At 36.7% G+C, this 21751-nt stretch overlaps 1 protein-coding gene across 9 annotated transcripts in view; it reads left to right on the plus strand.

The window, feature by feature from the left end:
- LOC124299489 (phospholipid-transporting ATPase ID) overlaps window positions 1-21751 on the plus strand; it is a 122346-nt gene that overhangs the window by 47186 nt on the left and 53409 nt on the right. Inside the window, exon 1 of one of the 9 annotated variants that reach the window (XM_046752707.1) lies at window positions 2511-3404. The exons of the other annotated variants lie outside the window; for them this stretch is intronic. The gene's annotated coding sequence lies outside the window, so the exon portion shown is untranslated. Of the gene's footprint in view, window positions 1-2510; window positions 3405-21751 lie in introns of those variants that run through there. 9 annotated transcript variants of the gene reach the window in all.

A 21751-nucleotide genomic window follows, 5' to 3' on the forward strand; every position in this document is an offset into this window, starting at 1 on the left:
ACAAAATCTCAAGTCAAGTCCTATCTTCAACCGATATAACGTATAGTTTAGCGTAACTCGTAACTATGAAAGTCGTGAATCATTGTTGACCACTAGATTACCCTGATTTGCAAATATATGTATAAAGGTTTCGGATGTGGGTACGTAGATATTTACTCTTACCATATAAAGTTAATAGTGGCTGTAGCAAAGGCGACGCCTTGTCACGTTTCTTTGCCTCGAGGCTGCAGAGTAGTGCCCAGTTAGATAAGTAACTTGAAACTTGTGCCACTGTCGATTCGTGCAAGCACGCAATTTGTCAGCCGGAAATTTCTTGCCGGATGGCGGAAAGGAAGGGACGAAAGTTGACCTTACCTGAGGCGTTTCTTACCGTTCCGTATACAGATTTTTAACGTGACTATTAGAGTCGTGAAAATTTTTTCAAGTACAATTTGGAATAATGTAATCATCTTAGATAAATTTACCACATATCTTACTCGTAGAGATAATGCGAGTCAGGTTTATCTTTCATTTTGATCCTTAGAAGCTGACTAAGCTTACACCGAGAACTTGCAAATGATTAAAGCTTGACGTGTACCGGCCATTAACTTGGAAATCAAACCAATGGTTTCACTTTATTAACATTGATTTCGCGTAATTACTATAGATTTCTATCTTATCATCTGTTTTTCAGTGCTTTCCGAATTGGATAGAACCATGCGAACATTGCAACACAATCACTGGAAGTTAGGGAAAATCACTCAGACTGCTGGGAAATTATCGGACGTGAAGCTGAATCACTTGTAAACTGAAATATAAAGGAAAGTACGCGACAGATAGGCAATGGAATGTTAGGGGCGTATGCCCATGGGAGTAGTCCGCTGGAAGAGTGGTCGAATTTCGAGTATTTATATCACGAAAATCATTCATTAGGTACATAGTAGAAAGTATTGCTCGAAGCATTGTTATCGGTAAGGATGTGAAACTTTCCACCACGCGGTGACTATCTTGCAATGCCCACGATATCTCATAAATGGCTTAACCGATTTACATCAAATTTGGAGACAGTATTCTTGAATAGTTTATCGTTTTTCTCACGATACCATTTTTCCCAGCTATATTTTAGTGTTACTTAAATAATAATAAAAAAAAAAAACGCCTTCAATTTTCGACGAAAGATCAAACTTCAACTTTGAACGGTCGCCATTTTATTGAAACTAAAGCTCGACCATTGCAAATATGACAAAATATACAAGAATACGCTTTTCAAATTTTGAAATATCTTGGACTCTGAGCACAACGGTTTGATTCTACTTTACAAAATGTGTAAATGAAGTACAAGGTTCACACTTCTGAATAATCTAAACCCCAACCGAATTGAATAACTGGCCGTCGAGATATAAGTTCCCAAAACTCACCCACCTTTCTGACTGTTTACTGTATACCCCCTTAAGGGGGTGTCCTGGTCGATTTCGACGCTGACTTATGTGTCTGCAAATATCGATGTCCACGTACCTCAAACGCGAAAAAAGTCTCAACAGTCCTATTCTATACACAATTCTGAACAAAAATACTCCAACTTATTTTAATATGACGCAAAAGTAAAGAAGCGGCACGAATTCTACGAATAGACTATTGCGAATTCGTAGAATCTGTGCCATTTCTTTATGACTGCGTAAAATGAAAATGCATTGCAATATTTTTTTTTCCTAATTGCGTACAGAATGCGATTGTCAAAATCTTTTCCGCGTTTGCAATACGTGGACATTGATACTTGGAGATATGTACACTCGAGGACAATAAATCTGAGACGGCAAATTTTTTACATTTGACAGTTATGTTGGCAACACAGAGAAACTTACAGCGCCATAGTCGGCCGAGTGCGAAACAAACCTAATCTCAATAAACATAACATAACCCATGACCGTTGAATCTAACCTTACAATACCGCGGGGATAACGAATGGTTGGATTGACACGTATTCTAAGGTTAGATTCGACGTTCATGGGTTATGTTACGTTTATTGAGATTGAGTTTGTTTCGCGCTCGGCCGACTATGGCGCTGCATGTTTCTCCGTGTTGCCAACATAACTGTCTAGTGTAAAAAATGATCCGTCTCAGATTCATTGTCCCCAAGTGTAGGCCAAGGTCGAAATCGACCAGGGAACCCCTTGACGGTACATCAACGAACTATAAAACAAATGAACTGCGGTTTATTCGGAATCTCGATTCGTCCCCCCTTCGAGCCTATCTTGCGGTATCGCATCCGTATCTAGGTCTCTGTATTTGCGTAAGCTTCCGCACGCCGTTCTTACTTCCACGAAAGTACCGAACGCGATAGCAGGCTAGAGCTGGTGTAGCTAGATTGTACGCTCTGAGCACGCGAAGCACGCGAATCGGATCGCGAGCGTAAACAGTCGTCGACGTTACGTACGTATGTTTGTCGTTTGTTCTGCGATACATTTCCAGAGTGAACTTGTTCGGCGATGCGGTCGTTCGACGGCGCCCGGCGGTGCCGCACGCTCGCACAATAAACGGCGGCGCACCTTGACACCTACTTTACTTGCCGATGAGGCGAGGAACCCGACGACGCCGACGCCGACGGTGACGGTGACGGTGACGGTGACGGACCGACGACGTCGAAATCGCGCCTCGCCTCGCCTCCCGGTTCGCATCGGCGATAGTCGCCGCGTCGCGTTCAACGCCTCCGCATCAGCCGTCGGAGCGACGGAATTTGCGTCGAGTTCGGCCCGCAGGAAAGGGAGAAAAGAAGCCTCGACATGCACGTTATACGCGATGCGACGGTTCGCCGGAGAAATTGATAATACGAAACGATACTCGCGGACTCGAAGGACAACATGTACATATATATGTGTAATTACCGATTGTTTGATCGAGTTTCCTTGTCTGAGAAACTTGCGAGACTTTAACGATGTGTCTTTGAGAGAAGAACGAAATCCGAATTTGAGTTTAAATCGTTCGAGTCACCCTGTTGGAATTACCGAGTGCTACGGAGTAATCCCCTGGTTCTAGTTACACTTGAGTGTTCACCGATACGTGCCTGAAATTTTCGAACTTACGCCGTTCGATTTGTTTCGTGCCACGGTACGAGGGAGATGATTTTAAATAAATACATTCAACCGCAGGTGCTGCGCGGAAGCAAAGTTATAAGTAACCATTTAATGCCGACTTGTTGCCATTGAATACAGTGTGAGTAAAATAGGAAGACTGAGAGAGAGAGAGAGAGAGAGAGAGGGATTCAGCAGCACACGTGCGCGTTTTGAAAATACCTAACAGTTTCCTTCCACCGGAGCGTTTCGTTACAGGTTTATTAGACGACATAATTAAACATTTAATCATCTCCAAATAAACTTGATTTGTGCTTGTGCTTCTCCTGAACGAATTTGTTACCCGATATACACACGGTAAATATCTCCACGATTTTATTGTTAAATACATGTATAGTCTGTATTATTTGTATTAGCACGCACTGAAAATTGGGGAAACTTGACGCTTGTAGGGCTGTGTATGAGGCAGTTCATACCATTTTGACCTGGGCCTGACCCTTGACCTCTCAGATTTGGCCCGCGATTTTTTACATCATTGTTCTCACTTTGAAAGACATTCAGTTTTTTATTTTTTATTTTTTAGAATTTTTCGACATGGTTTGAATTTTCTACAAATTTTAAAAATCATGTTATTAGTCGATACAATTTAAAAAGCTGAAAAAATTCTGAAAAATCGTGTGCCAGATATACAAAATTTTAAGCTTAGAGCTGGAGTGAGGAGATTTTTCCTTCTTACTGTTTTCAAGATTTTTCCGAAACAAAAAACGTTGAAAAAATTAAAACTGGGATTCATTTTACTGTAGATGGTTGTTAAAAAACATTTTCATATGTCGCATCGGATTTTTGAATTTTTTTCTTCTTCATTTTGGTTATAAAAAAAATTGAAAAGGTAAGAGGGTGCCGAAAAATCAGAAACAATCTTAAAAATTCGGTGTCTCATATGAAAATGTTTCAACAACCATCTATAGTAAAATGACGCCCGCTTCTAATTTTTTTAACGTTTTTTTCTATACAAGCTTGAAAACAGTAGGAAAGAAAAAGCTTTCCGCTCTGGCTTTAAGCTTAAAAATTTTAATATTTGACAAACGAAATTTCAGATTTTTAAATCGTCTCGATCAATACCATGGTTTGGGAAAATTGTAGAAAATTAAAACCGAGTCGACAAATTATAAACAAAACCGAGTGCCTTTCAAAGTGAGAACCAGCACATGAAAAATCGCGAGCGAAATCCGAGAGGTCAGGGTCAGACCCAGGTCGAAATGGTATGAACTGCCCCATATGCTAAGTACTTGAATCGAGCATATAACGTTCTAAAAAACTATTAGTAATCATTGGAATGAAATCACAAGGAATTGCTTGAAATCGATTTTCGTAATCTACCACAATTGTAGTTGTACGTAATATAACTATGGTAATTGTTAACACGGGCTACGATCAATGTTAGATGTAACAACAATTTAGTATCATCTAATTGATACTGTAATGGTAATACTCCCACAATCAGCAAAATTTCTTCACAACATCTGCATGAAAGTTCGATCTTCAACGCTTGTGGAGCATACGTAAAGTCCCTCATTTCTTAACAGTGCGGTAAAACGACGTTAGCGCATGCGCACAATGAAAATGCTCAATTTTACACACTAGGACTTACTTTTGCACACGCGCACTTTCGAATAACTCAATTTTATGCATTGCATCATTGAGCGTAAGTCACTTTACCCATATTTTCGCGACGTCAGCGGCCTCTGCATTGCTTCTAAAATGAAACTTTCCTTCGCAAATGTTGAAAAATAGCGTGTGTCATAAGTGCGGGGATGGGTGGTGTCTTACATTCAAAATTTATAAAATTGTCATATTTCTAAGCAGCTAAAATCTTTTTTTAAATAACCAAACAAACACCGGAATTATAAGCAAATAATATCGATCGAATCTATTAAATCTCGAACTGTTTCGAATTGATTTCAAATGAAACACAGGCATCCAAGTTCTTGTTTTTGCAATTTCAATATTTTCTATTTTTGCATATCCGCACAGATCCTTGTAGCTTAGTAGTATAATAACTTTATAATTACTCAATGCACGATTATATCGTAACAAAGTTGATAATAAGTATCGATTGACCAATTGACTAACCCACCTCCTTAAGAGGATGCTGTAGTCCGTCTTTAGCGACGGCGTTGAATGTCATTTTTTTATCAAGTCGCACCACTGATGCAAAAATACTGCAGTCAACGTCATTCTCCATGCAAAGCCGAAACAAATATCAAGAAATTTTTTTTTTTATATATTCCTATAATTGAATTACCACTTATTGCAGAAATATATTTTCTGAAGTTATTTTCGCATGAAACCAAAAAGTTTTTAGATATTTTTGACCAGCATCGCTTGTGGAATTGCGCTGACTGCTACATTTTTGCTTCATTGTTGCGTAAGTTTTGACATTTGCCAAAATAAGTAACATTTTACTCAGTCGGTAAAGACTGACTATAGCATCCTCTTGAGCGTGTTTTTTTTTTATGTATGAATGAAAATATCACACAATTTTTAAACGATATTCAGAATATCGCTAACTTTTCCGAATCCCGCTACAAAAGAGCGATGCACGGTCGAAATTTGAACATTTTACGTTCATTTGTTTATTTAATATGCATGAAACATAAGGGTGAGTTTACTCGGTCGGTAAAGGTAGGAGTGCTACATACCCTTAATGAAACAGTCTCTTGCTTGACGTATATTTGCATAGTTAGAACGAGTTTGTCATCAAGTAACAGGATATGCTGTAGAAAATAGTTACATTGATTAATGGTCTAGTAAATGATGCAAGGTTGTTATTTCGCCCTAAAGTTCACAATTAATGGCCGAATTTGTCAGCGGAAGCAGGAAGTCTTAAGCATACTAACTCAATATCTTGGTTAAACTTCTGCGATTATGTGAGAGAAAAAGGTCGAAAAGTTGCTTTATCCACAGACCACGAAATCCTGATGTTACGTTAATTGAAACAACCAATGGCAAACGACTAATCAACGCTGTATAACATAAAGGAGGGGATGAATTGCTACAATCAATAGAGTTGAAGTTTACGGTAACGTTAAAGTTACGAAACGTCGAAAAAAACGTCACTGTCTTCTATCTTTAGAGTAACTTTGAACGATTTGAGCTTGCAGAATATAAATGTTGGACCGGTTTAAAAAAAAAAAAAATTTCTCGTCACGGACCCTTCAAAAAGTTAGTTTTTTACCTCAAACGACGCCTTCCGAAACCGGAACTCGGTCGCAAATTTCTAAAACGTGACTTATCCGGTTTGAATTTTTCAAGGACTCCAACCAAAATGTCTTGACAACTATACAAGTTGGGAAACTGTTTATGGTTTCATTTTGTAGATAGTCAAATTTTCCATGTATGAAAAAGGTCGAGACTACTACACACCTAAATGTTCATCTTGTAATCGATACGGATGTTTAAAGTTGAGTACATTGAATAAATGAATGAAGATGCTTATTAACTTGTAAATTTTTATCTCACCCGTGTTCTAAGCTGATACAAATAATGTCACGTAGTAGTCACGATATTTTTTTGAAGAAAATTTGATTATGTACAAAATGAAACAAAAAACAGCTTGTAACTTGTATAATTTCCGAGATATTTCAGTTAGATTTTTTGAAACATTCAAACCAGAATAGTCACCTCTTAGAATTTTACTACCAAGTTCCGGTTTCGGGAGGCTTTGTTTCAGGCTAAAAACTAAGTTGTCGAAACTAAGAAAAAACTGGCCTAATAAGTATGCTAATGTTGTATTACGGTTTAATGAATTTCTGACAATCCTAAAGTTGCAAAGTACCGCGTCTTCGGTAATAACGACGTTTCATTACAATTACAAGCCGTTCTGCAAATTAGGGAATTCGTAAGACTGAAAGGGGGATATTAGACATTTCAGAAAGTTTTTGTTATGGCCGAGAGAAAATATTTGGAGATAAGTTTATTCTTTGTAAAGGACCAGCGTTCCATTCAAAAAAAAAATAAAAAAATGCAATCTACCGATGTTGAATGTTTATCGATTTTGATACTAGTTTTTGAACATAGCGTACAAGGTTAATTTGCTTCAGATTGGGATAATACTTGTTTTTGCTGGAGCAAGGTCTTAATATTAGTTTTTGTATTACAAAAAGTCTTTCCTATTTGAATAACATGTCAAAAATAGATAGTTATTCTAGTTTATACTCGAAAATATTGAAAATAATCGTGAATACGATCTTTCATTGATATAATCGTGCAGATAATTAGATTATCCTTAGAAATGATCATAGAGTTAGAGTAACCAGACACCAGAACTCTTTATACGTACTTTTCAAAATGATGGACTGAAGCCCACCTTCTGAGATCTTCAAAAACAAATGTATTATCCGTGTTATATTTAGATAAAAATTAAGCCAATCCAACTGTCAAACAGTACTACACTGTTATTTTGAAAAATTTCGCAGAAAGACTGCAATGAGTATACTTTCTTTTTAAAAACGAATTGGCTGGCCAAACGTAAAAGCCTAGCTTTCTTGCAATAAGCACGATCGGATGATCAAATTTCTAGTCCTAAATAGCTCAGTTTAGTTTCTTTGATGTTCGAAAAGCAAAGAACGGGGCAAACGCGTCGCATGCAAAAAATTTCCAAGCGGCGAACGACAGCGAGAGAGAAACAGATAGGCTAAGTTGAAGACAAAACGTCGTATACCGAATTTTATAAAAAATGGTGGAAAGTTCTGAGAATTATGAATTTTTTTTTCAAGTTGGGGCTTTCACCATTTTGTGCCCGGAATTCGACAGATATTCAACAAAATCGTGTCGAATCTTCATCGAATGATTGAATTTTTTGCTTCAATTTCAATCGAATCAATTTGGCCGTTTATTTGTAGATTAGGATATACGTCACCACAAATAGTAGAAATGTCTAGAACTTCATCGAACGTCGCCGAATACTTCACGTAATACTAAAATTTCGTACAAGTAGGTCAAGCCATTCCTCCATAATTTAGGATGGACGAAATAATTATAAAAAAGATTGAAAATTCGCCGTTCCATAACCGGAAGCGGTAAAAGCTTGGAAAGTTTCAAGGATTATCTGTTCCTAATACTTGATTTTACACCAAACTTTCGTTCGAATCTATTAAACGGTTTGTCCGGAATTTTGGACGCAACACTTCGTGGGCTAAATATTTTAGGCAACGGTTTATATGTGTGCGATGAAACGTATTTTGAAGAAACCAATAATTTTTTCCTCTACCGCAACAATTGATGGTTCAAGAATTGTGGTTATATTGCAAAAGATATCGCAGGATAACAAATACAAGAATACACGCAAACCGAACTCGAGTGGTAAACTTCAAATTTTTTTTTACCGAGACGAGTTTCTTATCGGGTTTCCGGTTGCTAAAAATAAAATGTTAAATGGGTCATATTATTTTATAGATCATTTTTTCAACTGAATTATTCAGCGAATCTACGGTTATTTCATTATTAAGAATTTAGTGATCTGGCCTAAAATCTGGATTTATCGGGCAACGAGTTGGGCGCACGCAATGTTACGAATATACATAGTCATACTTTTTGAAGGATGGGTGATTAGACTTTGTTCGGTTGTTACACGACGTATGCCGAACATAAATTATCAGAGTGCAAAATAATGTACAGTAATGTTCATGCTAATAGATTCCCAGTGGCTTACTATGGTTTCGAAATCCAAACTGAAACGAGTTTCCTTTCTCATTAAATTTTGTGTGACAATAATTAGCGACGCAAGTGACCAGAGAAACAAACGATACGTTGATGATAGACACGTAAAATTTCCAAGTAAAGAAAACTCGTTTCAGTTTTGACTTGGAATAAATTGTAAACAAAATGAAAGGGTCCACTTTGAAGTCATGCATTAAAATTACATGTCAAATCGGTTTTTGTAACTTTTTTGTTGTATATACACATTTCTGGAGTATTTAAACAATAAATCGGTGAATATTGGCTAAAAATAAGCAGAACCAATTGCCTTTTTTTTTTTTTGTACCGAAAAGTAATTAATCATAAAGTCGAAGAAACTACTTCGAAGAAATCTTCTTCGATATTATCATAGATACTAAATTTTACAGTGTCGGTGTTGAAATTCATTCTATATTTTAGTGAAACAATCGATTTTCTCAATCGTTTTTGATCCGATTTCAGAGAACCGAGCGGTATTAATTTACTTCGTTTTATGGTACAACAGGTCGATTGATAGCTCTGTTTTTAATCATCATTTTGTTTCAAAGTTATACATTTTTTCTGTTTTCTGACCAAGTGAAAATTTTACGTTAAAAAATCGCAAGACAAGTAGATAAGAACGTGATCTCGCACAATATACACTGAGAGATTCTTACATCGGAGATGATTATAAAAAAATGGCGTATGTGGAAAATTTATAAACGCTGTTGCTTGTACAGTCTTGTGGAAATTTACGCGCCCACTTCCGTAAGGCGAGCTTTACGACACTAGTTATAGGAACAACGGTCATTTAATATCTATAAAAAGTCTCATACTCTGTAGGGTATTGGCAATGAGAGAGAATATAGCATTTACCTACTTAAACCTTAATTCGCCGCGCAACGAAATCGTTCGACAGCTTGTTTCAGACTTGTATTTTGCTACACCCACAAACTTTTATACATTCGTAGTAGAGCCATCAAAATAAAGAGTCGAGACATTCGGTGCTTCGGTTTGATTGGTTTTTCGAAACCGGACGACACATGGATGTTTAGACGATAAGATTCTTCAATTTACGATGATTAAACATCGCCGCAGTATTCAATAAATATCATCTAAAATATTAGATAGTTAGATTTGTCTTTCGAGAGTCTTAAGGGCAGTGGAATGATTCTTAAATATGTATTATTGTTATCTACATGTATTAAACGACCAATCCGAACATAACCTACACTACCATTGTGACAACTAACCGCATGTTTTCATTTTTACTTTTTCCTCAATATTTTAAAACGAATGAGCTTTTTCACAGGAAAAGGAAGCTAAAAATTATAGTCGAGTCAAAGTTTCGATCGTTAAATCATTCGTTAACAATTTGTGGTGCGAGCCCGCAATAAAAGTGACAAGAAGGCACTGTGAGAGACCTCCTCTTGGGTCTCGTGGCCGCACCGTTTGACCCTTTTAATTCCCAGACCGTTAGTTTTATTACTTCTCAATCAGCTTTACTGATTGGTGTATACGAGACAAGTGCGGCGTTTCTTTTAATTTCGTATATTGTTCGTCCCGACACTCTCATCGCTACTTATCCATCTACTCGTAGCGATGCAAGGGCAGTCCGAGCAAAAAGTTTGCGTACAAGAAGTTATGCGGAGTCCGCTACGTTATACTATATATGTTTTAAACGAAGTCGTATTAATGAAAGTGGACGTGCTTCGAATGCGTAACAAGTTTTTTTTTTTTTCTAAACATTTGACATGCAAACTAACTCGAAATTTTTTTTCTTTTAAAATTTCCATATTTCTTTTATTTATCATGGGGCTAATTGTAGAAGAATAAAAAAAAAATACCTGCTTACGCAAGAAATTAATGGGCATCGACGCTACTCGGCGAACAAACACTCTTGTGAAAAATACCGAATTTTGTAAACAGCCTGCAAAAATAAATATGAAGAACCAAAAACTTTCGATTAGTTTTCACCAAAGTTTTTCATAAAACGAATCGTGCAATTACAAAGTTGCGTGTGTTTGACATCTCTACACACTTATCTACACGACACAAACTACATTCATAAAATACCAAGATTATGCATAAAAATTGTATTCTAATACGAAGAGTGGCGCAATTCGTTTCATGTATAGAGCTAATTCATTAACATCTAGATAAACAGATAACAGCCGTCGTCGCGTGGCTTACAAGCTGCAATGTACAGAAAATACAATGCCTACCAATGGCGCTTCCGGCACATTGATAGAAAGAATTGTATGTATGCGTACGAACACCTTGTCTGACGTAGTAGTTGTTTAGCAGAAGAAACCAAGTCATTACTTATCATTCGTTCAACCTGCTCATTTGGTAGACACTATATCTCGTTTTCGCCATCTTGCCGTGGATAGCGATAGTTCGTTTCTATGTTTTTATAGTGTGTATGCCCCTCCTCCCCCTCTTTTGTTCATATACCTAACATGGCAGTGACGAAGATGAAATGTTTTCAGTCGAGTTGAGTAGTTTTTGTATGGTGTCAGAAATTCTGGCGCGGAAATACTTATACGATATAGATAGACATACGTGGATTGTGAAAAATGTGTTTGAACAGACCGGTGTGGAGTTCTTTACATCAATGTTTGCCATGACTTCGGAAATTTTCCCCCGGAGATCATCAGATTTATATCAAACAGCGTTGTATTGACAACAAATTATACAAACCAACATTTTTCTTACAGTATAATATGAAAACGATTTTATGCCACATTGTTCACGCAATAAATGACTATACCGTGAAAAAAAATTTTACATCTTGGGGTATCCGAGTACGTACCGTAATAATTGTACCGAGTATTGTGAGAGTCGACAGTGTTTTATTTTTAAAGTACGCAGATTCGATCATTTTTATTTGGTCATTTATTTTTGGAACAAATTTGGAAATGATAAAATGTGCGTCAATTTATTGCACGAACATGAATCCGTTTTTTGATGAACACATTACATTATATTTGCTTTTTCCTGTCCGAAGGACACGAAAATATGATACGTCCGATTTATTTAACCTTGGTTTTTAATCTGCACCCGGAATACAAATTTTCCAAAAAATTTCAGCACGGGATATCCGACTGTTCTGAAGTTGCATTTATTTTCGCAGTGTTTCGTATATTTTTGACGGTGGTATCGCCATAATTGGTAACAATTTATGTAAAGAATACTTTCGTTTTTAGTTATCAGGCAAAAGGCAGTCAGTTGAACGAAGTATATGAAAAAGGGATGGTGAAGCGGGATTAGAAAATAGTTTTGAATTAAAAATCGACGTATAATAACGAAGACAAGACAGAGGCGTCCTTTACTGTCTAAGCTTATCTGAAGTCACAGACGATGACTGGTATAAAAAAATATATTCTTGTTCATCCTGTTATCAGGGTTGTTTTACAATACGCGGTGTATCTTAGCACAAGATACGCGTCAGATACCCTGCATTAATACGCGGCAAATGATTTTCTTATCGCTGTTATCTTCGCAAGGTAAAAACTTGTCTAACTGCGATGGTCTCGATGCGAGGCAATGAGATGTACGTGGTGTTAAACCTTGCCGATTTTAAAAACTAAGAGAATTATCAACGTATTCACACTTATTCGTCAGCGATTAAACGCAAAAACACTATGAACTGTATAACGCGAATCCAATCAGATTCAGACGAATGGTTAATGAAAGAAAAGAACAGTACCAGCATAGATAAAATTGGTCATTCTCGATTCGCAGTTTTCGTAGATTTCGAAGAAATTGCGTCAAATTTGTGTTCTGTGACGCCAGTGTTGCCAACTTCAATATCGTTGTAGTGATAATACAGGCCTTGGGTAACGTCCTTTAACGTAGTTTTATAGGTAGCTTTAGGTACCATTTGGCGAAGTAAGTATCTTCCTTGCCAACGGAGCATGTAATTCGCTAAATTAAGCCGTTAAACGACTCATCCGATCACTTTTCTATCAACATCAATTTGGATGAAAACGCACCTTTTAATCAGGGTAAAAGCTCGGCTCATCTGACCCAGTTACGCATCGGGTTCGTGGTTCTGACCACCGGACTGTCTCGAGAGATATCATTGATATCTGATTCAAGCCGTGAGTGCCTTGTACAATTAACAACGTGTACATAGCAAGCCCAAAAGTATCAGCAAAAATATGTTTGGATTTCAACGAAATTAAAGTTCGTCCCTCACTTTCCATATCCTTTTTTCGCTGCTTACTTTAAGAAGAGATAGTCGTAAGTTGATAATTTATCGAATTACCGTAAACGACGAAGATCTCGTTGAAAATAAGAAGAAAAGAAAATTGAAAGAAATGAAATTATAAACAATAAAGCTTAGACATTGATGCTTCGTTTCAAATCGTTCTAAAATGGTTAAAAATCTAGCAGATTCGTTCGACTTCACTCTACGATGACACGTTTTATTAGGAAGATTATTTTCTACAAAATCCATTTTCTCCAGTTATAGCCAATTCAACGTTCCCTGTATTTATTATTATCGTCTCCTGCGACACCGATAAAGTTTTTTTTTCAACGCTGGAATCGTGAACGATTTCACTACATGCTACTGAATGGTTATGGAAATTGTTGTACAGCTTGTCCGAATCACAGTGCAGCTCAAATTGCAATTACAAAGCTTGAGGCAAGTCTTTCATATCACAGGTAAATTGCAGTGCGGTAGAATTTAGTAAATTAATGCTCTCCTCACGTGTTATCTTCTTTGCGTACGAGATATCGAAGTACGCGTCTTCAAATCTCGATGAAGAATTTCATTCTTCTCATCTAGTCTCCCTTTCTATCTCTTTTTCTTTTCAACCTATAGTCGCACCTGTATAGAAATCTACGTAGACTTTGACTTCCTGAAATACCCTCATCTCACGGTTGAAGTTATCTTGGCCTCGGTCTCCGACCATCGGGATACTGATGAGCTCGCTGAACTCCCTTTGAAGAAATATGATTCCAATATAACATAAAAGATGGAACGTTGAACGATTTGCCAAATTCTTTTTATACCGAATACTGTTTATGTTTTTACGAGAATCTCACACAGGCACGCACAATTTGTTACGTAACGTATCTTCTGTTCATTAATTACGCAATTCTGAATCCTTAAATGCTTATCCAATGATAAATTTCAGATCTTGCCGAAGTTCTCGACCCTTATTTTCTATTACTTTTTCGTTAAAAGTTGTTGGTAATTTGGCTCCAAAATTCCCAGCCGTTGGTTATAATAACCTTTCATTGTTCGTCGATCTAATTCAGACCAACTGTCATCCTCCTGATCCGATATACGTGCACTGAGAAAAATTTCATTTGTTACAGTAACTAGAAAAATTCAGTGAAACAGGTATCGCTAAGAAAACTGTTCGAATATTGTTGAAATTACGAAAAACGAGGTACGCCTAACCATTTTGCGCTAATGGTGATCCTTTTTTGTTAATAGCAACGCAAAATCAGTTTGTTCCGTTTATTCTACTTTTCTAGTCATCATTATTTTTCTCTCATCACTTCACCGCCGGTAGAAATTCACTCGGTTTCAATCGTATTTCGTATCTCGATTAAACTTCGCTCAACAGCTTTGCACTCTGCAATCCGAGGGCAAATAGATAAAATCAACACGCGTCTGGCAAATAAAAAAACCCCTAACGAGATATCTGCAATCGGTATTTTTTAAGCCGACCGGTCGTCGTATTTCTTAAGGGACAGACACTGCGACGGATTCTGTGCACGTGATGTACAACACATAGGATCGACGCACGAAGCGTTAACTCGATTAACATCTCGGCCTTGTTACGCACGACAAAGTTCTTGATCTGAAGATGTGGTGGGCACGTAGCGAGCGCTAAAGAATGTCGTGCGAATAATATCCATAACGTTTACCGTCACGATACTGACAACTTTTAGCCGTATATTTGCACGAGGCTGTTCTTGACTGATACTAATCTGCCGTTCAACTCGGCGAGCCTCGGCATAATGCACGCAAATCAATAAACCGCTCATTTTGTTGTTTTAGTACTTTTTCTCATTCTATTTTGCAAACAAACTTCAGCAGACAATGTTCTCTATGTTACTGGCTAAGGTGTTGACCTCATAAAATAACAAAAACTTAATATTTTAGGGGTATGTTTTTTTTAACTTTCGAGTTCAACTGTCCAGAAGCGAACGAAATTTTCTAGTAGCTGGAGTATAAATTCACGAAAAAATAAACGAAGCCCTCCGGTGAAGCTTCTTCAAGTTTCAAATTGAAACGGTACAGTGCCAAGTATTAAACGACACGTTTGAAATTTATATTGGTGATAAATAATACTTTATCGAATCTCGAATTTGTTATTTTGAGTGTATCAAAAAAAAAAAAAGTAAACAAAAAACAAATACACTCATATTATCGGAAAAATTTCCTCACCGACCAAAAAATTCCCTGAAAGTTTCAGGACTTTACCGAGAAAATGGAAACCGTAATTAATTCGATGCATTAGTGATGTTTTCATTCGATGTAGGTTCATTACGTCTAATTAGTAATTAGTGCCTTCCATCCTGTCTCGTATTTCTCCAAAGTGGTTAATTGGAAAATTTTCAGTATAGATAGCAACAGGTATCTTCAACCGACCAGCTAAGTTTTAACGAACCACGATGAAGACCGGTATACGGCTAATGGCTTAGCCTCGTTGACGTTATTCAAGCTGATACACGAAATAAGAGGCATCGCATATTTCTCAACTACAACAGATCCTCCCCTAGATTATCCTCAGATGATTATGTCTGATAACGTCTAGTCGGTGTTCCTTCTTAAATTTGTCTTTCGAATGGCAAAAGATCGGTCATTCCTCTCTAACGAGACTTCTCATCTATGTCGGTGCCACTTTGCTCATTTATTGTCACCCGAACGACGTATATATAAATATCACGTTGTCGTCCCACAAAATACCAAATTTCAGTGTATACCTCCAACGTATATTATGCCTTGGCAGAATCGATTCTGTGAGAATAGTTACAGCAGAATTTGCTGCGAAAAATACGTCGATGAATTGATTTGATTCGTCGCTATACGGAACGTTCTTCGTTATTTTAGTTTTAAAAAGTCACCGATCACAGGCGATAAATTAATTCGCTGAATCGTGACTTTGCGAATGGTAATTTTGGATTTATATAATATAGGAGAGTCGAATTTTGTCACAAAACTTTGTCAGTCTTATGAGATGTCTTTATAGAATGTATAACTCGGGACGAAACGATTCGGATTCGTTTCGAACTCGTAAAACATCGAACGAAACCTTTTTTGTTTCCTTTTTGCAATGGTGCAAAAATTACTAGACCGATCGAACCCTAAATTTAGTCACTTCTAAGTTGAGAAATGTTCCGTCGGTCGAGACCAAATTCATCCAAATCCGCATATTCGTTCCTGAGGTATCGCCGGCCAGATATTGATGACATACATGTACACACACCCATCATCCATTTGAAAATGGTCAGTCATTTTCTAGATCTTGAAACGTGGAGATCTACCGAAAACAACTTTTCAAATCCTCGGTGATTATAATAAATCACCATATTCTCGTTTTTTTTTTTTTCAGGGGTGCCGAAATTTAAAAACGAGCACGCGTTGACGATTTTCAATGCCTGATTTGTTTTTCGAGTTATATTAGTTTGACAAATTTGGAAAGGTATTTTCCAAAAATTCATAACTTGGGTCGAAATTGAAATGCAAATGAAAAAAATATCGCGAATACTCCTTTTGTTGGATCGAATTGAATGGAGAATAAAGTGAAGCATTGCAAACATTCGGCCTAAAAATCACGTCCAATTTCAAAAATGGTAACCCATATAAACATGTAATATATGGTCATTCGGGACTCGGAGCGTTGAGGTTTCGTTTTCAATTTTTACAAATTCGTTCGGCAATGACCCGTTATTGTAATTTTTATTCACCTGTGACTCGTCCACGCCTTACCTAACTTCAGTAGACCGTGTCTGTTGGGTGCGTCCAGCATTATGATTGACCTGAGCTACAGGGTTTGAAGCGATCGATAACAGCGTCATCGTTAAATAAAGGATACTGTCCGCCGAATATGCGGAAAATAAAGTCCTGTAATTATATGTATAGATGGTGGTGGTTGAAATGAATAATTTTTACAGAAAACTTACGCGATGGGATGTAGCATTGAAAGGTTTTTCAATATCGACAATTAGCAGATTTCTTGACCTATGCAATCTTCTTTCAACAATTTCTTATCATATACAAAGTGGCCATTCTTAATCGTTTCATAAATGAGTATCTTGAAAACTATTAGTGGCGCGGAAATTATTTTTCACTTGAGCTTGTAGGGTTTCATAAGTGGAAAAGATGATGCTGATATCGTTTGATTCTTATGCATTAACAATTTCGCAACTCTTTGAACGACCTTCCATTTAAGTAGAGAAGAAGTAATTTCACAAGTAATACTATAAACGCGGAAGTTAAGAGGAGTCTAAAGAAGCCGACGAAGTTGTTTCTCAATTCTCGTTCACAAGATATCAAAGAAATTCATAACATTTGTACTTCAAGATATAGGTACAAGGTTTTAGGTATAGGTCCCAAGCCTTTGAAAGACTTGAATATCACTTCACGTCTATCAAGTTGTCATGACCAAATTAGCACAGTTGTCTCGATGCTCTACATCGAGTTATTACTTTCTTGCAGCTAATGTTTGACCTGTTACTCGCGTTATTACCGCACCAAATTTTTCTGGAGATAAAAAATTTAAGTGACTCGGAACTCAAAGCTGGCATAAGCACAAAAATTTGTTTTCTTCACAGTGTCAGAAAATTCACGGTGACAATAAAAATCCACACCGATTAGTGTAAAATTAAACATCATCGGTGTAAATCGTTCTATTCTTGACACCAAGTGGTCATAAAATCAACGTCAAAATGTTGTGGAATTCTATAGAATATTTTCGGTGTTACATTTAACACCGAAATTCTAACAGTGCACACCTCTGGCAAACAGTGTGGACAACAATTTATTTCAAATCGGCGGTTATAAGTTGCAATTAATAAAATGATCTCCTAGCTCTTTCTTGACTTTAACAATCGCTCTTCCATTGGAAAATTATTATTTAGTTGCTCATGTTATGGGAAAGTGTTAAATTGTATGACCATCGGTCGCGAAATAATATCACTAAAGGTTCCTTAGCGAGGCCACCGATAAATTACTTTGCCCCGATTTTTCGCATTTCATAGACCCCTCGCCTCATTTGTTACACTTTGTCACGCTGACCAAGCCCTCCTGGATGTTTATGTCGCGTTCATTAGGGCCTCCACCCTTCTTTTTTTATTTTCCAAATTTTTCTTGCGTGTAAAGTATCACAGGAAATTAATGGTTCCAACGTGATGTTTAATCGATCCGTATGAATCTTTGATGATTGAACTATAACGAGTGGTTAACTTGAAGTACAGTCGGTATTATACCGACAGAGAACGGTGAAACAGGGGAGCTAAACGACCGATTGCACATGCGCAAGATGATTGAACTTCATTGGTCGGTGAAGTCGTATCGCGGCAATATTTCCGTCTGCGAAACAGGGGAGCCAACTCACTCAAAACTGGGCAGGTGATGTCAAACTTACTCACGCCGAGTGGCGAATTGAAATTACGACGTTACGATAACTGGTATCAGTCATCGGTCATGTCACTTAGTTAACGACAAAAGTATGCCAAGCCATTTCGAGTTAAAACATTAACTGTTCTGGATTAACTCGGCCAGAAATATTTTAAAAAAAATTTAAAATTGCATCACTTACATAACCAAAGTTTTGGGTGGCCAACCTGCAGAAGAGTTAGACAAACCTCGCGCATGCGTCGATGAACGCCAAGTGTGGAAAGTTTCACCGTTTCATCTATGTAAAAATGCATATTTGATCCAATCGATGACATTTGTTCTCACATCGTCAGCAGACTTATTTCTGCAGTAAAATTCGGGCGCCGTATATTTGCAGGGAATATAAAAGTGGGAGGACAGATCACATTGCCTCGCACTTTAATTCGGTGCCTGTCAAAGTATTATAGTGAGCCTTATGTTGATCGTACGTTTGACGTGACGTGATTGACGCCATGTTAGTTGAGTGCCCTTCTCATACCTGCGGCTCTGCCTGTTGACTTGACGTAATTTATGTATGACAACTCAGCAGTTCGTGGTTTCCGAATACTCGAGGTGTACAAAAAATCCTTCCCTCCTTGGCGGTTACTTTTTTTATTGCCAGACAAATGTGTTCGGGAAGAACATTTAAAAGAAAACATCAAATTGATAGCTAAAAACTAGTTTTATATCAAAACAAGTTTAGATATATATATATGTATTTGTACCAGCTATAATCAACAGTTAGGATAATGATTTTTTTTTTGAGTAATATACGGAATATCGAAGTTATTTACAGCGAGATCAGAACGTTTCATGTCAAGTCGCACAGAGTCGAATTCTATTAACTATATATGGGTGTATTTATATATATATATATTATAACTATAACAATAACTTTGAAAAAAACCATATTGTAATTTTTTTTCAAATGGACAAAAAGTATTTCATAAATCAATTTTAATAGACAAACAAATCGCTTAAACTTAAACTCTTATTTATCTCGCTGCACGTGATCAGAAAAGCAACTTATGTAGAATCAATACGAGTTGCAGATATATATATATATATATATATGTATAAGTAATAAACTAATGCTTCATTTCAAAGTATAATTTGTATGTTATCGGGAATCCATTTCAAGTTTATTTATGAATCAAGTGAACGTTCATTAAAATTGGACAAATTGGCCGAATCCGACATTAACAAAAGGTGGTCGATAATGTCACCGATTTCAGATGATTGGTTACTGAATTATTACGATAATGATTACAGTTTTTAATATTTTTTCGTACCAAAGGGATACAGTTGATTCGGTTATTGACTCTGAATATCTGTTTTTTAATTTACCCGTTTCCATACGTTTTTGACCGGACTGTACATCTGTTAAATCCTTAAGGCGATTTTACTTATGTTAATCAGTTGTGTCAGACAATAAAGTGGCGATAGATTTACTTGCAGTGAAATGCGTACGTACAGATCACGATACTAAAACTTAAGTTTGCAACTTGTGCGATTACGACTCTGGATAAATTTAAATATTTGCGAAGACATTCAAGAATTTAATTTCATAACACACATGAGTACCTGGTTGATTATATACCTGCAGTGATTATTATTATTTGTTTTACGTTTAAGTAGTCAACTCGCCAATAGAAATGCGCACAACTGATTACAATTTCATTATTCACCAAACAATCGTCGGACCGCGTAAACAATCGAAGAAGCAATACACATATGTATTAATATAGCAGAACAGCAGCGTGTTCCGTATTGATTGGGGCAGGTCACCTGTATAAGTTGTACGATTCGCAGCCTAGTGGCGAATTGGCAATTGATGATAAATAATTTAAACGTCGGCACATGTGATTTGTTCGTCAGAATATCGCTTAGTTTGCACGTATATTCTTACCAGCCGATTAAATTGCCGGTCTATATTGATATTAAACGCCAAAACCCCGCCGATCGATTTTTTAAGGTTGTTCGGACATTAGAGCAACGTAAAGATAAAAAGCTGAATTTCTTATATGTCGTTAATCGTTAATAAATACGTGTAAAATCATTTTTTGAAAAAGATCTGACGTGCAGTTCTTGTGTAATTAATTATTAAAAATTGGATATTTAACATGTAGTCAATAGGGAATCTTGTGTAAACCGCACATTTTTGATACAATTTAACCACAATTGCCAAAGATAAGAATAGAAAAAAACTGTAATTTATATTAATCTATTTTCGTAGATTACGCAAAAATTATAAAAAATATATTCTGACGTGCAGTTTTGTAAATGTTTCAATCTAAATAATCAAAAATTCACATTCAATATCAGTCAGCCATATTTAAAAATGAACGACATATCTGATTCGTCAAAGTGTGGCAACGTCGGATAAAAAAACTTGATTCATTTGATAATTTTTTTTTTTTTTTGTTCATAACAAATTTACGTTGTAATGCAAATTCTACGTGGAAACAGTTTTTATCAATTTTCTTAATTTGGATGCGAACACACACATCAAGCCTTTTCTCTTTGAATAGTAATATAGTAAATCCAAATATGCTTGCGATATTCCGCATCGGATTCAATTATTCAAAAGTAACAGCGTTTCAAAATCAATAACTTGGTGTATAACAATCCTGTATGCAGAGGTCAAGCGATCGTAGCATGTGGCATAGCCATATTTCGATCATCTTTGAAGCACTTGACGCGTACTTATCACGGCATCGTCACTTTAGGAATTCGATGCTACACAAATATCACACGTTCGTTATTAAATCGCAAGCATACCGTGTAATTTTTCTGTAGAAATTATTTTTTATTAGCCATAAACTTTTTTCGCTGGAACTCTTGCCTAGAAAATTCGACAATATAAGCTATGGTTTAGACGATTATCGTGTAGTGAAGACAAAAATTTCACAACTTTCGGAGGAACCGTCAATGTTTCCACACTTATTGACGTACTTCCATTGCTAGACATATTTGGAATTGATTCCATCTTGAACCAAAGCGAACTATTTATCCGTACAATCACAGGGTTTCCAGTACATGGATGCCTAGGCTTTGTGGTCATCATCAAGGCGAGATTGAGGTGAACCACGCACTGTCAATATAAATCGTTCGACCACTATCGAGTGGTACGATTGCACACAGAAATAGAACTTGATACAATGCATGAAAAACCTTTTAAAGGTGAGAATTTCTTTTGTGTACTCATATTTCAAAATTTTGCACTTGACCTGCGCTATTGTCACCAAGAGCGAAAATTTCACGAGTCCGTTCATGTAGATATTTCGATTGTCATGATTTTTTGTGAGAAGTATACTTTTGATTGAAAGAATTTATTCGTAAATATTGAGGTATTTGC

Source organism: Neodiprion virginianus, chromosome 3, assembly GCF_021901495.1.
Source record: "Neodiprion virginianus isolate iyNeoVirg1 chromosome 3, iyNeoVirg1.1, whole genome shotgun sequence".
Lineage (NCBI taxonomy): Eukaryota > Metazoa > Arthropoda > Insecta > Hymenoptera > Diprionidae > Neodiprion > Neodiprion virginianus.